Here is an 18,075-nt window from a genome sequence, read left to right as displayed (position 1 = left end):
ATCCGACAAGATATATGATTTACGATAAATAACATGTAGATTAAATTAAATGAGTTCAATATGGCCCATGATTTTTTTCTAAATTAATTAAGTACAACGATGGACGGGGTATTACATCATGAGTCATAAGGAGACTGTGTAAATATATAGAAATAGTAAAGAATAAAAAAATTAAGAATAAAGTTGAAAGAGTCATTAAAAAGATAAGGAAAATTTATTTAGCGGTATCAAAGACGTTTTTGTGTGTTATAAACGTGATGAACCCTACTGTGGAAACGACCTCAACCAAATGTAACTTGCAAAGTCCCATACCGGATGAGCCTGAGAATTGTTATTAACGCTCATACAGGGTGGGGTATGAGGACAACCAGTGATGATGGCGCTTACACAGATTGGGATATGAAAGACAGCCGATGATTGTGGTGCTCAAATAGGTTGGGGTATAGGGATTACCAATTATTGGTTATGGAAATGGTCGAGTGTTAAAATATAGAGGGAATCCATATGAGCCCTCAATGATACCAATCAAAACGGCATCGCATGATAAAATTTTAAAAATAAATAAAACTCTAATTTTAAAATGAAATGGTAAGTGTCGAATAATTAAAATTCCACTTATGATGATAATAGGTTAATGAGAATGGAAATGCTTGTTGACAAATATGGAAATGTCTATAAATGAGACAAAAAAATCTTGGAATAATTACGAAAATGAGGAATAGTGACTAATGGAGTAGAGGAGGAATTAGGGTAAGAAAGAATGGAATTCATTAAGCTAGGAATAGAGACTTAGGAGGGAGATAAAATGAGAAAATTAAATAGGTTTCTAAATTAAAAACTAATTTTATCAAAATTAATATTCCATCGACAGTTTTACTATTTTCTATAATGTTTCGATAAACTATTATGTTGTTTAGTTTTTGTATCATAACTGAGGTAATATAACTCACCTAATTCATTATTTATCTTTTCAGATCAAGACACCCAATTACTACTGAACAATGAGGGATTCACTAAAAGATTTTCTATTTGTTTTGTACAGAACTTGAGGTTAACTATTTTTTTAGTTGTTGCTACCTATTTTGATTATTTTAGAGTTTTGTTATGCATACTTGCCTCATGATGGTCATTTACGTCATAGGATACAAGTAAAGCATGTTTTTGTAAATATTATTTTAAATTGCTGCACTTAATTAATATTTTCATTGAGCGCTAAATCATGTCTTTAGGCTCAAGATGTTAAAAAGGGTCGAGATATTACATAATATATAACAATTATATATTTGAGTTTTATATATTAAATTTTATATGCTATTAGTTACTCAGACTAATTATTATTTGAATTTTTTAAATATAAGAATAAAATTTAATTAATTAACTATAAAATATGTACTTCATAAATTCTTCATTACTTATTTCTTTATACTTATTTCATCTATCAAAGTGAGATAACAAACAATTAAGGTATATTTTTTATTTGTATTATACACACTATAGTCTAGTTATTCAACTATAAGATGTATTTCATTTTCTAATTTAAATAAAAGAAATTTATTATATATTTCTTAATTACTATAATTAATTAAGTATTTTAGTAAAACTTTCTGTTTGTAACATAAGGTGAAAATCTAACTAAAAGGAATAAAAAAATTTAAGTTTTGTTCTCCACAGAAACGACCACGTCGCTGCTCACTTGACTAAAGGGTTTAATTGCACAAATAAAAATTTGTATGCAATTCAATGTAAATTTTGTATACCTATTTGAACAAATCTGTAAATTTGTACAATTACATGTTAACTAATGTCGTACAAGGATAGATAACTTATAAATATAGTTAGTTATTTATTGATTATAGAAGGAAAATTTACCCCCAAAATTTTAAAATTGTTCCTAATATAAGTTATATACTATCACCAACATTGAATCTCAATCACTTTATTCAAAAACTTGGATATCAGACGATCTAATTATAGATTCCTTGTTGCCCTCAAAAAACACACAAATAAAATACAGAACGAAACCTAATATGTATATCTTGTGACACAAAGATTTGCTCTTCAAGCAAAGGAGGCAACATAAAAAGAAACACCACAAAAAGTATTGAGAGAATACCATCATTATAGCATTATAGGAATGTTTAGCGCGATAGTGCAATACATCGCAATAATAGAAAACTGCATATTGCAATACAATGCAATACTAGAAAGCAGCACATTTATAGAGAAGACAATGAAAAATGTCGATTCCTTGACTGGAACAGAAACATCTCCTGACACCCAAGTGTATTGCAATCAATGTGAAGAGAAACCTAAACAAAATAATATGAGAGCATATATTTCAATTGTTTTTATCCTCAAATGTTGCAAGGATAAGGAGAAAGAAGATATAAGCTTCAATGGAAGAAAGGAAAGTTACCTTTTATGCACTGTATTAAAAAGCTAGAGAAGTGGAAAGTATCCCAAAGGAAGAGAATATCTGCATAGGAAATTTGAATCTACACCTGACTCTCACACCAATGCCACCCTCCATGTTTTTGCCACCTTTAGAAAGCAAGTGTCATCCCAAATTATTTGCGAAAAGTTGAAAGGTTCACAAATTTTGATAATTTTTTCAAATAAAAGAAGCTTTTGGACAATCAGAAAACAAATCTAGACCATGGGTACACATAGGCATGTAAACAGTTTTGTTCCATATGGTTTATACTATATTTCGATGCCAAATAAAATATTCAATTTTTAAGAAACAGAAACTAGATCAAACTATTTTAGCATAAATATAGAACTGAACCAAACCAATGTATTCTAGTATGGTTTTTTAGACCAATTTTTTTACTATTTTTATAAATATTGATTTATCAAATGTAGTAACTATAATTTTCTGGAAATGTAATAAGCATATATATATATATATATTCTTTCCTTTTGGTAGAAGAAGAGATATTATTAATATAGAAGGGAAATAACAATACAGATAATAAGACATCGTCGACAAGCTAGAAAGTTAAAAAAAAAAGGAAAAGCAAACAAAATAAAAAGCTAACTAAAACTTCCTATTTTGTGATGTTAATAAAAAATACTAATATAGCCAAAAAAGTGACTCTCTCCCACAGCTTTGGAATGGGGTAGTTTGGTCACGAAAAGTCCGATGATTATTTACTAGCCAAATGTTCTAAAGGCCAACAACAAATATTTCATGAACACCTCCACCGTTGGTGGGCAACCCAATTTAAACCTAAGGCCTTCACCAATTTTGTTCAAAACATCCAAGATGTATCATAGTGCAAGAACATATATGAGTGCGTTTACTCTCCTACAAAACACATCGCACATGTATCTAGAGAGAAGGAACAATTAGATTTGTAGACTTGAAGCATCTCATTGGTATTTAGCCTCTGAATAGCAGAGTCCACATGAACACTTTGACTTTGGAAGGAACAGGAAATTTTCAGAACTTATTGGCCTTATTTATTAGGTTTTCATTAGGTGTAAAAGTAAAATATTCAAAAAACGATTTGCAAGTCAATGTTCTTGAAAGTTTTGAGGACTATATCCTTTTGTCTAATTGGGTGTTAAGTGTAATGAGTTCTAAAAGATTTAGAAGATTTACCATGTTAGAAGTCTCTCTATTAGAGAGGTTACAACTGAAGTGGAAATTCTAATTAATATTGCCTTCATTATTCAAAAGAAATTATGGAACATGGGGTATCAAGTCTAAGGGATATACTGAATAGGCGTGGGAACTATGTGGCTAACGGTTTATTCCGAACCCAAGTATCTTCCAAGAATTTAGCTCTACAACCATCTACTAACTGAATATGAGTGAGGGAGGCAAATAACGTGTAAGCTTGGGAAATGACTTCTAAGGACTTCAATGAGAGGTGGTTGTAGAAATAGTAGAAATAAAGGCACCTCGCCCATTCCTTCCGCTCCCATAGATGCTTATGACCACCTTGTTTCATAGGGAGTTTGGTCCTTGAGGGAAGCGCCATAGCCACTTAGCCAACAATTATATGTTCTTGGATATGAGACTTCCTAGACCTAACCCACTAGAAGTTCTAGGAAGTAACATGTATTCCAATTCACCAAGTGGTCCTTCTTGCCTTCCCCAACTCATGTCTAAAGAAAATTCCTCATATGACTATATAATCTCTTGTGCACTACAACCAAAATTTTAAAAGGGACAAAAATACAATGGTACACTAGAGAGGCAAGATAGAATCAAGGTGACTCTCCCCTTTAGTGAGAAAAGCCCCCTCCCCCTACTCTTCCAACTCTCTAGGATCTAGTCATTTTTTTATCAATCATTTCCCAAAATTACCTACTATTAGGATTACCCCTAAAGGGACTCCAATATAGGTCATGGGTTAGTCTAACATAGTACATCCAATAGACATCACTAGGTAATCTAGATCCTCCCCCTCCACAATCACTCCAACTAAGCCATTTTTAGTCAAATTGATCTTAAGACCAGAAATATACTCGAAGACTTACAAGATGATAAAAAGCATTTCCCATAGATTATTAGCATGTTGTAAGAACATGATTCTGTGATCCACAAACTAAAGATGAGACACCTCAAATCCGATCTGTGCCTACTTTTAAACCTCTTAATATACGCCTCTTCGTTACCCTGATTAACATTCCACTCAATACATATGTCACCATAGTGAAAAAAAAGGGAGATAATGGTTCATATTGCCTTAATCCCCTTGAGGTTTGAAACCACTAATGAGGTTTTTAATTCATCACAAGTGCGAATGACACTGACTGCAAACGACTAATGAGGTTATCCAATTATGCCATCGTACCCCAAACCTTGTCATGTACCTTTTGGAAGTCAACTTAAGCACCAAACCTTGTCTTTTAGATCTTCTAATATCTTCAACTACCTCATTCTTTATTAAAGAAGCATAAAAGATTTGCTGACCTCCCATAAAGGCAGTCTAATTAAGGGAGATAGTGTGGTGCAATAACCCAGTGAGTCTTGTAGACATGACCTTTTTAATGATCTTATAGACACTAGTCACTAAGTTTATTGGATAGCATTCAGAAACCTTTATGGACTTACCCTTCTTGGGGAGTAAAGTGATACACGTGGAGTTCATACTCTTACATATAGGCCCTTTCAAATGAAATTCCTGAAACACCTTCAAACCTTATTTAATAATCTCGCAACATTCTTTAAAGAATTCTATTGTGAATCCATCGGGTCGGAGGATTCGTTACACTTTGTTAGAACATTACAAAATATATTATGAAATATTCTTATATAATTATTAGTTGATTTCCTAGCATTAATAGGGTGATTTATGTTTTCATATTTAGATCATTCTTTTATGTATATATACCCCTAACTCCATGTAATGAAAGATATGTAAATATTCAGTATTCATTTCCCTAATTCTTTTATGGCATCAGAGTTAGGGTTAAGGTTAGAGTTTTAGGAATCAAAATTAAATTAGACCAAAAGAAGGGTTGAAGAGCCCATTCCTGGCGCTGAAGAAAGAGAACCACTGATCTCCAGCTAGTTCAGAGTGCGGTAAGCATGTTGGTGTACACAAGAGAAGCCGAGGAGATGGTTTACGTGGTGGATTACAGCTGCGTGCGTTAGAATTGACGGAGGAGGGCATTCTCATGTGTGTTAGTTTCCCATTAGAGGAAAGAAGGCACAGAGGAGCTCGGTCAGCCGGTTCTGTGCACGAAACCCAAGGGCCGAATAAGGGAAAGCTGTGGTAGAGGAGATCGCGCGACAGCAAGAGATTCTCCACTTTTTGGCGTGATTTAGGACGTTTTTGTGTGCGCCATTCCAGATTAGGGTGTACATTAGTGTTCTGTGGTGATTTCTAGTTGAAAGGAGGAATTTTGGTGATTTTCAACGGCGGCGTGTGGTTTTCTGGTAGCGACGAGTGAACTCTGATGGCAGCGCGTGAACTCCAGTGGTGGCAGTGTTATTCTTTTTGTTTCCATGTATAAAGAAGTATTATGTTTTCTCATAATTTCTAACTTTTTTACAGTGTGTTTGGGTATTTTTGACTATTGTGTTTTGAGTATTCTGAGTTACATATTTTTTGTAATTCTTAATATGAAATAGATACTGTCTGCTATTACAACCGTGAACAAGAGCATATAAAATAATACTGTAAGAAATTGCAGAATCACAGGATACAAACCATTACTATTGTTGTTGTTACTGGTAGCTCATCTTTTGGGAGAACTATTATGATTTCAACCGATGAGTATGCTAAATTCACTTAGTATAAGGAATTTTTGAATAATTTTTTCTCAAATAGATGGGTGATTGATTCTACTGCTACAGATCACATGACAGGTTATTCTAATATTTTTTCTAGTTTTTGACCGCACAAAACACATTTTCCTGTAACTATTGCTGATGGATCGACCTATAACATTGTGGGTTCCGGGATTACAAAACTAACTTCATTTATTACCTTGTCATATATGTTAAGTCTACCTAAATTTACCTTTAATTTGATTTATGTGAGTAAGTTGACTAAAGATTTGAATTGTTGTATTACATTATTTCCTGATCACTGTGTTATTCAAGATCTTACGACAAAATAAATTATTAGTAAAGAAAATATATCAAATGATCTATAAATTCTTGATACCTGAGTGCCTCGATCGATTGTCTACTCTAGTATTATATCTCAATTTGAAGTACATTGTCGATTAGGACATCTCTCTCTACCTGTGTTGAAAAAATTATTTTCTCACTTTTATGATATACTTTAATTGGATTGCGAGTAATGTCGGTTTGTAAACTATTATCGTAGTCCGTCAAGTCCAAGAGTCAATAGACAAATTAATTCTGCTTTCGAGTTGATTCATTCTGATGTTTGAGGCTCGTGTCTTGTTTCGTTTAAAACAGGTTTTAAGTATTTTGTTACCTATGTGAATGATTTTTTCGAATAATATATTTTATGAAGAATTGTTTTGAAGTATTTTTTTTTGTATATTTTGTGCTGAAGTCAAGACACAATTCAATATTTCTATGTATGTATTGAGAAATGATAATGTCAAGAAATATATATCAGACTCATTTTAGAACTATATAACTCAACACGGGATCCTTGACAATCCTCGTGTGTTGATATACCTTATTAAAATGGAGTCGTTAAAAGAAAGAACAAGCATTTATTTAAGACAGTTCGAGCCCTCTTGTTCCAAATGCAAGTCCCTAAGTAATTCTAAGCTGATGTTGTTTACGCAGCATGTTTCTTGATTATTCGTATTTCATTTACAGTATTTAATAGAGATACTCCTTACAGTCTTAAATCGTTGTTTCCGATGCTATCTAAGATATTTGGTAGCACCTGTTATGTGCGAGATGTGTGACATAATTTGACAAAATTGGATCTAAAATCCCTGAAATGTGTATTTTTGGGATATTCTCATTTTTATAAAAGATATTGATGCTACTTTAAAGATCTCAATAAGTATTTGATATCAACTTATGTGATTTTTTCAGATAATACACCGTTCTTCTCCTCCTTGTCGAAGTCTATAATTCAGGGGGCACAAAATGAGTGGCTCATTTATAGTTTCACATTAGGTGTCTCTACTAAGCAAACAGATAATAATATTTCTCTAGATGATGTGCCTAACCCTACTTGAGCAAGTTGATGATAGTGTTAGTGTGCCTCTGACCTAAGAACCACTACCAATTGTTCATCTTTATTTCATAAGACAACAAACTCATGATATATGTCCTGCACCAGGTCCATCATCATTTGATTCTACCTCACAAAACCTTAATCTCCCTATCGGTCTTTGTAAAGGTAAATGTCAGTGCATTATTCTTCAGCCAATTTATTATGTTGCTAATTATGTTTCGTATGACCATTTGTCTCTCTCGTCTACTTCTTTCATTGATTCTATAGATTTAATTTTCATACCCAAGACAGTTAAGGAAGCTTTGAATCATTCTGTTTGGCATAATGCAATGCTTGAGGAGATAAATGCTCATGATAAAAATCATACTTAAGAATTTGATGGATATACTCAAAGAAAAAAGGATCGTGGGGTGAAAATGAGTCTTTTCAGTCAAAGTAAACCTAGATGGCTCAGTAGCAGGAATTAAAGCTTGACTTGTAGCAAAAGGGTATATTCAGAATTATGTAGTTGATTCTTCTGATATCTTCTCTTCAGTGGCGAAACTTATATATGTCCATTTATTCATCGCCTTTGTAGCATCTCAAAATTGACCCTTACACCAGTTGGATATCAAGAATGCATTTCTTTATGGCGACCTTCTAGAAGAAGTGTATATGTAGTAACCACCTGCTTTTGTTACTCAAGGGGAGTATGGAAAAATCTATCATTTGAAGAAATCTTTGTATGGGCTAAAGCAGAGTTCCTGTGCGTGGTTTGACAAATTTAGTGAACTAATTCTAGAATTTGGGCTGAAGAAGAGCAAGTGTGATCACTCGGTCTTTTATAAACAGTTAGTAACTTGTCTTATACTTTCTATTATTTATGTTGATAATATTATTATTACAGGTGATGACTATGTAGGAATATCCTCTATCAAATCATTTTTATATACCAAGTTTCACACCAAACACTTGGATATGTTAAAATATTTCTTGTGAGTAGAGTAACAAAAAACAAGAAATGAATTTTCTTATCTCAAAGGAAGTATATATTTGATCTACTTGCAGAAACTGGAAAGTTGTGAGCTAAATCATGTAACACACTAATGGTACCAAATATACACCTTACTAAACATGATGGTGACCCCATTAATGATCTGAAAAGGTACAAATGATAGTTAAAAAACTAAATTATCTCATAATGATTCGTTCAGATATTGCATTTCCTGCCAGTGTTGTTAGTCAATTTATGTATGCATTTATAGTCAAATATTAGGACATTTTGGAACAGATTTTGTACTATCTAAAACGTGCTTCAGAACTTGCTATACTATTTAACAATCATAGTCACACTCGCATTAAATGCTTTGCAAATGCTGATCGGGCTGGATCTAAAATTGATGGAAGATCCACTACAGATTATTGTGTTTTCGTTGGTGGGAACTTGGTATCATAGAGGAGTAAGAAGTAGACTATTGTATCCCGATCTAGTGCAGAGTCCGAATATAAAGTTATGACCCAGTCTACATATAAAGTCTTATGGATAAAACACCTCTTAATAGAAGTGGGTCTGAATTCTATATTACCTGCAAAACTCTGGTGTGATAATCAAGCTGCGGTCTATATTGCCTCAAACTCGGTATAGCATGAAAGAACCAAACACATTGAAATTGATTGTCATTTCATTCGTGAAAAGATTCAGGAAAACTTGATTTCTACCGATTATGTGAAAATAAGAGAACAATTAAGTGATATATTCATAAAGATTTTGAATGGAACTCGAATTGAAGATCTTTGTAATAAGAGTAGCAGCCCAAAACTTAAAAGAAAATAAAATCATAAATTGAATGTAGAAGCGAAATAATAGAGTTAAGATTTTACATTCATTATACAATAGTTTAAAATACCCAATAAGGTTACGGGAATGTCCATTCTAAAAAAAAACAAAAATTAAAGAAATAAATGAAAACTAAACAACTGAGCATCCTAAGACGACCTTCATTAGCTTTTGAAGGAGTTCGGGTGGTGAACTATTCATGACCCCCTTATTGATCGGGATCTGAGTCTTGGTCATCTTGATCTAAAATAGTTAATGAAGGGGTGAGCTACACTAACCTAGTAAGAATATCACATTACTCACCGATACAGAAAATAAAAGTTGGTAAAATTTATAAAAACAACCAATGGAGCTCTTAATTTAAGTAAATTCATTTATCATAAGTAAAACCATTTATTGCATACTTACCGTTACGAGATTTTTAAAACCGACATATAGAGACAATAGCTCAACAACATCATAATCTCATATTTAAGTAAGTAAAAATAATAACTTTCCATTTTTATTTGCCTACTGGTATCCATAGGGGTTCATAGGGATGTCCCACTACGCGTGAACCAACATCCAACCTTGTCAACTAACCGGCCGTCCCCATACTCTGTCTGGTATAAGTGCGAAAAACATCATCCTCAATACTCCGTCCAGTATAAGGGTGAAACGGGCAGATCCCATACACCGTCCAATATGAGCGCCAAAAATACCAATCCTCGATACCCCACCTAGTATTAGGCGACGTTCACAGTAGGGTTCTCCATGTACCTAGTCCGTCCACCATCTCCAAGGATATCTAGTAAGGCTACCATTCATTCATTCATTCACTTAATCGATCAATTTTATGTTTCAAAATTTAACCTTAAATCAATGCAAGACAAACAAAACAAGCATCAAAGAAACACAACTGAATCATTTTATCAATTCCAGTATATTGTCATGCATTTAAAGTTGTAAAATCAATCAATCAGTTAAATAGGGCAAAAAATAATAAATAACCGGTTCTGACTCCATTAGTAACTTGTAATTAATTCTCAAAATTTTCTAAATTACACAAAATACCATATTATTGATAATTAAACTTCAATTCCATAATAGAGAATAATGTGAGGAATTCTTACCCGAATCGGTGTTCAAAACACACCGAACTATCAACTGCTCCTACTGGCAGTCCTCGGGTTTTCTGAATTTTCTTGTGGAGATTAAAACATGCTTCACATACCTAAAAATAAGTCAAAAAATTCTAAATTGGTGTTAAAAACCTTTTCTGGCCAATTTTAGAATTCTAGCACGGCGGCATCATCGTGCTCTAGCGATGGCACCACTGCCCGCAACGATAATTTGCCTTAAACTGACTTTTTTTGGCCAGTTTTGACCAATTTTGACATGTTTTGGCCGATTTGAGACCCATCCCCGCGTGAAAACACATTAGAGGGGCATCAGTTGGCCGAAAAGAGTTAAAAAATAAAAACTTATCGGGGGCAAAATTTTTCAGTGCGGCGGCTTTACTGGTTCACTTTCATGGCTGGATGTTTTTCTTTAGTCAACATGTAGAAAATAGAATGTTGAACACAATGGTGAAAAAATTGTACGAAACGGGAAAGGGGAAGGGGCTCATCTGAGGCAATTTTTGATTTTTTATGCGGTGGTGCCGCTAGGCTTTACCCGCGATTTTCAGCTCATCTGCCATTTCTTTTTCTCCGATTTGGCCATGGAGGTGGTCAAAATATAATTCTGAGTGAATAGGATAATTTTACCTTTTTTAGCGGTCGGAGGTGGCTTCAATGCTGCAGCTGTTGGCTCCCTTATCCAGCGACTGGTTCTTCTTCTCCGGTGGGGGGCTGGCGGCTAGAGTTTGGGTTCGGTGTGATGCGAGATATTTATACATATCTTTCTTAAATTTTGACCATTCATTGAGTTTGATCTTGACCGTCCAATCGCGTTTTAAAAAAAATGAATATGAACTGTTCATTATAATTTGATCTCGATCATACAATTGCGCCTGAGGAAAGAATGGATCTAAACTGTCCATACACGGGGGAACGCATCTGAGCCGTCCGATCGTGGGTAGGTGGATTGCTAGCGTGGCCTCCCGCGTGGTACCGAGTCAGTAATACCAACTCATAGGACAGATCCTCATAGAGTGAAAGGGGCTCGTGGGCCAAGACGTGAGAGGAGTTCGGGTTGTACTTGCTTAGAATGGACACATGAAAGACATTATGGACCCTAAGTAGTTCTGTAGGTAGTATAAGTCTGTAGGCGACAGTACCAATTCTGTCTAAGATTTCAAATGGCCCAATAAACCAGGGATTTAGTTTCCCCATCTTGCCAAATCTACTAATTCTCTTGAAAAGTGTGATCTTAAGGGACACTCGATCACCTTTCTCAAATTTTAAATCCCTCATTTGGGTGTCCGCATAACTCTTTTGTTTACTCTGAGCCGTCTGGATGTTCTTCCTGATCTTAACTATTTTGACTGTAGTCTCCTCTGCAAGATCTAGACAGAATAATTTTCTATCACTCACCTCTTTCTAACAGATCGGCGATCTACATGAATGACCATATAACACCTAGTACAGAGCCATGCCGATACTTGCTTGGTAGCTGTTATTGTAGGAAAATTTTATTAAGGGTAAATGATCATCCCAATGGCCCCCGAAGTCAAGAACACAAGCTCGGAGCATATCTTCCAGTGTGCAGATCGTCATTTCTGATTGTCCATCGGTCTGAGAGGGAAATGCGATATTAAGAGAGTTTCGTTCCCATGGCTTACTGAAAACTATACCAGAATTGAGAAATGAACCTCGAGTCTCTGTCGAATATTACTGTCACTGGCACTCCATGTAATCTGACTATCTCCCGGATATACATTCTTGCTAACTTGTCTAAGGGGTCAGTCATTTGGTGGCCAAAAAGTGGGAAGACTTGGTGAGTCGGTCAACAATTACCCAAATGGCATCAAGTCCTGAGCGTGCCCTAGGCAATCCTGTCACAAAATCCATTATGATGTGTTCCCACTTCGACTTTGGAATCTGTAGTGGCTGAAATAGCCCGCTTGGGCGTTGATGTTCTGACTGACTTGCTGACACACTAGACACTTGAAAACAAAATCGGTTACCTCTTTTTTAATCCTGTTTCACCAAAACTGGGGTCGCATACTTTGATACATCTTAGTGCTTTCAGGATTCATGGTAAACTTTGAGTTATCAGCCTCTGTCATGATGTTCCTTTTCAGCTTACTGTCACATGGAACACACACCCTGTCCTAAAGTCTGAGCAACTCATCGGTAGAGACTCGAAGTTCTAAATTTACTCCATGTTTTGCCTCTTTTCTGAGGGTTGATAGGGTGGAATCAGCGGATTGGGCTTCATTTATTCTCTAAATCAACTCAGGTTAAATAGTTTGGTGGGTCAAACATGTAACTCTCTTAAGCTCCTGAAGTCGTACATATTGTGCGGCCCCTATTACCTTGCATTCTGAAATTATTAGGTGAGCTAATATACCTGTACTTTTTATGCTGAGTGCGCTGGCTACTACGTTGCGCTTGCTCGAGTGATATAAGATGTTGCAATCATAGTCTTTAAAGAGTTCTATCCATCGTCTCTGATGCATGTTGAGATCCTTTTGAGTGAATATGTGTTTCAAGCTTTTTTTGTCAGTATAGATATGAAAGTCTCCTCATACAAGTAATGACATCAAGTCTTCAAAGTGAATAATCGCGGCAAGTTCTAAGTTACAGGTGGGGAAGTTTTTCTCATGACTCTTCAACTGTCTGGAGCCATAGGCTATGACCTTCCCATACTGCATTAGAACACAACCTAACCCCAGGTAGGAGGCATCACTATAAACTGTATATCAACTTGTCCTGCTAGGCAAGGTCAATACGAGTGCAGTAGTCAACTACTTTATAAAAAGCTCCATTCACAGTTCTCATTTCACTCAAACTTAATGTTCTTCTTTATGAGCCGAGTCAAAAGAGCAACTAAGCTAAAAAATCCTTCCACAGACATGCAGTAATAACCTGTCATCCCCAGAAAGCTACAAATCTCCTTGACTGAGGTTAATTTCTCCCAACCGAGCACTGCCTTAACTTTTTCGGGGTTCACTGACACTCAATCCCTTGATATGATGTGACCTAGAAAAGTAGTCTACTCGAGCTAGAACACACACTTGCTCAACTTTGCATACAATTTTTCTATGAGAACCTATAAAACTTGAGTCAGATGGTGAGCGTGTTCCTCCCTGCTTTTTGGATAGACCAGGATATCATCAATAAATACAATGACGAACTGATCCAGGAATTGTCTGAAAACCCTGTTCATCAAATTCATAAAGATGGCTGGTGCGTTGGTTAGTCCAAATAGCATAACTAGAAACTCATAATGTCCGTATCTGGTTCAGAAAGTATTTTTGGGAATGTCTTCTGCCTTGATCTTTACTTGATGGTAATCTGAACGCATGTGTATTTTAGAGAAGACTTGGGCACCCTGCAACTGATCAAAAAGGTTATCAATCCTGGAGGGGGTACTTGTTCTAGATCGCGACCCTATTAAATCCCCTGTAGTCAATACATGATCCTAACATCGCTTTCCCTTTCTTTATAAATGTGACTCCAGTGCCCCAAGGAGAAACACTGTGTCGGATGAACCCATTGTCCTGCAATTTTATGATCTATTCCCTCAACGCTTCCATCTCTAAATGATTCATGTAGTAAGGGAAAACTCAGATAGGCTGCGTGCCAGACTGAAGGTTTATGGTGACTCAACTTTTCGGTCCACTGGTAGTATAGAAAGTTCATCAAAAAATATATTCGGGAAGTCTCGGACTACTGGGACCTCTAGAATGCAAATTTCTTCATAAGGTTTGCTTAGTTAGAGAAAACAACTGAGTTAAAGAGCTTATATAATAAGAAAATTGCTATGACTCTTCGTTAGGAGGCTTAAATACAATTTTTCTCGTGGAAACAATCTACGGTGGCTTGATACATCACTAACCAGTACATTCTTAGAAATACATCAGGGTCCCCTATGTCAATCTTTATCAGGTCCATCATGGGTGAAACCGAGTCCCGTGGAAGAGGGGTCGATGTTGCTGGAGAGGGACCAGGTGGCCCTATAATGGTGTTAGATGATATGGTGGGGGCTCCGAATTGTATTGTGAAGGTGTCGGATGATATGATGGAGGAGTAGAGTTACATTGAGGTGGCGTTAGATCCTCTCATTGTAGGGGTGGCTCATAGTGTGGAGGTGGTGGAGGGTCAGACAGTTCTTTCCTCTCTTCCTTGGCCTACTGGGCAGAGATGAGTCTCTCTAAAATCTCAAAAAGCCGATCGATATCCTCTCGAAGTGACCCGTCTCGGGCTGCCCTGTTCAACAAGAGACCTCATCTCCTCGTATCTTTGTACTTATTTTTTATAAGAAAGGATTGGGCGATAGTTCGTATTTGGTGTGTTTAAGTCTTTGTGTAAGGAATGGTTCCGAGAAACACAGCTCTGATACCAACTGTAGTAGGCCGGAACTTAAAAGAAAATAAAATCATAAATTAAATACGGAAGTAAAATAATAGAGTTAGGGTTTACATTCCTTACACAATAGTTTAAAATACCCAATAGGGTTACAAGAATGTCCCTTTTAAAAGAACAAATGAAAATTAAAGAAATAAACGAAAAGTAAACAACTGAGCATCCTAGGACAACTTTCACTAGCTTTTGAAGGAGTTCGGGTGGTAAACTATTCACAACCCTTTTATTGATCGGGATCTGGATCTTGGTCCTCTTGATCTGAAATAGTTAATGAAGAGGTGAGCTACACTAGCCTAGTAAGATTATCACACTACTCACCGATATAGAAAATAAAAGTTGGTAAAAATCATAAAAACAACTAATAAAGCTCTTAATTTAAGTAAATTCATTTATCATAAGTAAAACCATTTATTGCATACTTACTGTTGCGAGATTTTTAAAACCAACCTATAGAAACAACAGCTCAACAACATCATAATCTCATATTCAAGTAAGCAGGAATAACAATTATCCCTTTTTATTTGCCTATTGGTATCCATGGGGATCCATAAGGATGTCCCACTATGCGTGAACCAACATCTAACTTTGTCAACTAACCGATCGTCCCCATACCCCGTTTGATATGAGTGCCAAAAATACCATCCTTTAAATACCCCATTCGAGTGAAACAGGTCGTCCCCATACCTCGTCTGGTATGAGCGCCAAAAATACCAATTCTCGATACTCTGTCCGGTATGAGACGACATTCACGATAGGGTTTCCTATGTACCTGGTCTGTCCACCATCTCCAAGGATATCCAGTAAGGCTACCATTCATTCATTCACTTAATCAATCAATTTTTTATTTACATTTAATTTTCAGTTACACAATTTAACCGTAAATCAATGCAAGACAAACAATATAAACATCAAAGAAACGCAACTGAATCATTTTATCAATTTTAATATATTATCATGCATTTAAAGCTGTAAAATCAATCAATCAGTTAAACAGGGCAAACAATAATAAATAATCGATTATGACTCCATTAGCAATTTGTAATTAATTCTCGAACTTTTCTAAATTAAGCAAAATACCGTATTATTAATAATTAAATTTTAATTTCATAACAGAGAATAAGGTGAGAGATTCTTACCCGAAACAGTGTTTGAAACACTGAACTTTCAACTGTACCTACTAGCGGTCCCCGGGTTTCCTGAATTTTCCTGCAAAGATCAAAACATATTTCACATACCTAAAAGTACCCCAAAAAATCCAAAATTGGTGTTAAAATCCTTTTTCGTCCAATTTTAAAATTCTGACACGGTGGCACCGCCGTGCTTGGGCGACGGCACAACCACCTACAACGGTAGTTTGCCTCAGACCGACCGTTTTTGGCCAGTTTTGGCCTATTTTAGTCGATTTTATCACATTTCCTGTAAGAAAACAAGTTAAGGAGCCTCGGTTGGCCGAAAAAAGTCGAAAAATAAAAACTTACCAATGGCAAGATTTTTCGGTGTGGTGGCTCCACCGGCTCACCTTCGCGGTTATGTGTTTTTCTTCAATCAACCTATAGCAAATAAAATGTTGAACACAATGGTAAAAAAATTGTATGAAACGAAAAACAGAAAAAGGCTCATCAGAGGCGATTTTTGGTTTTTCCCACCGTCGGCTGCCCAGGGCTTTACCCGCAGTTTCTGGCTCATCCGCCATTCTTTTTACTCTGATTTGGCCATGGGGGTGTTCAAAATTAAATTTCGAGCGAATAGGAGACCTTTTTTGGCAGTCGGAGTTGGCTCTAACGCGGCGGCGTGCGACGGTCTGCTCCCTTCTCTGGCGATTGATTTTTTTTCTCCAGCGGGAGGCTGGTGGCTAGGGTTTGGGTTCGGTGTGATGCGAGATATTTATATCCGTCTCCCTTAAATCTGGACCGCTCATCACGTGTGATCTCGACCGTTCGATCGCGTTTAAAGATGAAATAAATCTGAAACGTTCATCGTGATTTGATCTCGGCCGTACGATCGTTCTTGAGGAGGGAATGGATCCAGACTATCCGATCACGAGCACACAGATTGTCAGTGTGGCCTCCCTCGTGGCACCGAGTCAGCGTCCCTTGCCACGCGGAGCACTCCGGTTCATTGGAGCTGCTGACTGGGCGATCTTATGTGGTGCAATTCTTTTTAATTGTGTTTTGAACTCCAGTTTTCGATTTTTCTTTTAAAAATACTCCCCGAACCCAAATTTTCACCAATTTTTCTCAAAATTGTTTTCAATCAAAGGGAAAAATCAAAGTGATGGAACAATAATTCAAATAGAAAACTAAAAGCAAAAAACTGAAAATAAGATGGATTATGCTGGGAATTAAATCTAGTAAGAATGATTGCTACATTTTAATCTTTAATGTAAACACAAAAAGTTTATTTCATACTTATTTCCCCCAAATATCAGATAAATTTCTAGCATTTCAAAACTAAAACAATGACCTATTTAATAAGAAGCAGATGTTACCAAAAAAGATTGAAGTTATTTTTCCTTTAATGGTCCGTGTAGTAACTCAAATCTATATATCTTTTAGTAAGTATTTCCATTATGTTTTCTTAATGAGAAAAACATTGCAAAATTAAGTATTTATGTTATATTTTCTTAATAAAAAAAATGTTACAGAATGAAGTATTTCCGTTACGTTTTTTAATGAGGAAAATATTACAAAATCGAATTTCCCATTAATTGTGCATAACGTTTTTGTTGGAAAAATGTCTATAAATAGAAGTAGTTTTGATGAGTCCCTTAGTAGAAAAAAATATTCTTCAGTACATTGCTCCATCATATGAGGTTATTGAGTGCTTAAAAAAATCCAACACAGAGAGGAAAAACAAGCCAATTGCTCAACTAAGCAACGACGAGAGTATTTATCGATCTTTTGCTTCCACTAATTTTCATTTATTTTGTTATTTAAATATGTTACAATGTTTGGATGACTCACATTTGGTATTAGAGCAATTTATAATTTGCATCTTGTTTGTGTTTAAATGTTTACAAAAGTTTTCGTAAAACGTCGTTTAGAATGAAGTTATTGATGTTCACTAAGGCTAAAAACAATATATCATTTTTCATCGGGTTGAGAAAAACTAT

The sequence above is a fragment of the Carica papaya genome, chromosome 1 (assembly GCF_054855325.1).
Source record: "Carica papaya isolate Zhongbai chromosome 1, ASM5485532v1, whole genome shotgun sequence".
Classification (NCBI taxonomy): domain Eukaryota; kingdom Viridiplantae; phylum Streptophyta; class Magnoliopsida; order Brassicales; family Caricaceae; genus Carica; species Carica papaya.
Note: the sequence above shows the minus strand (reverse complement) of the source record.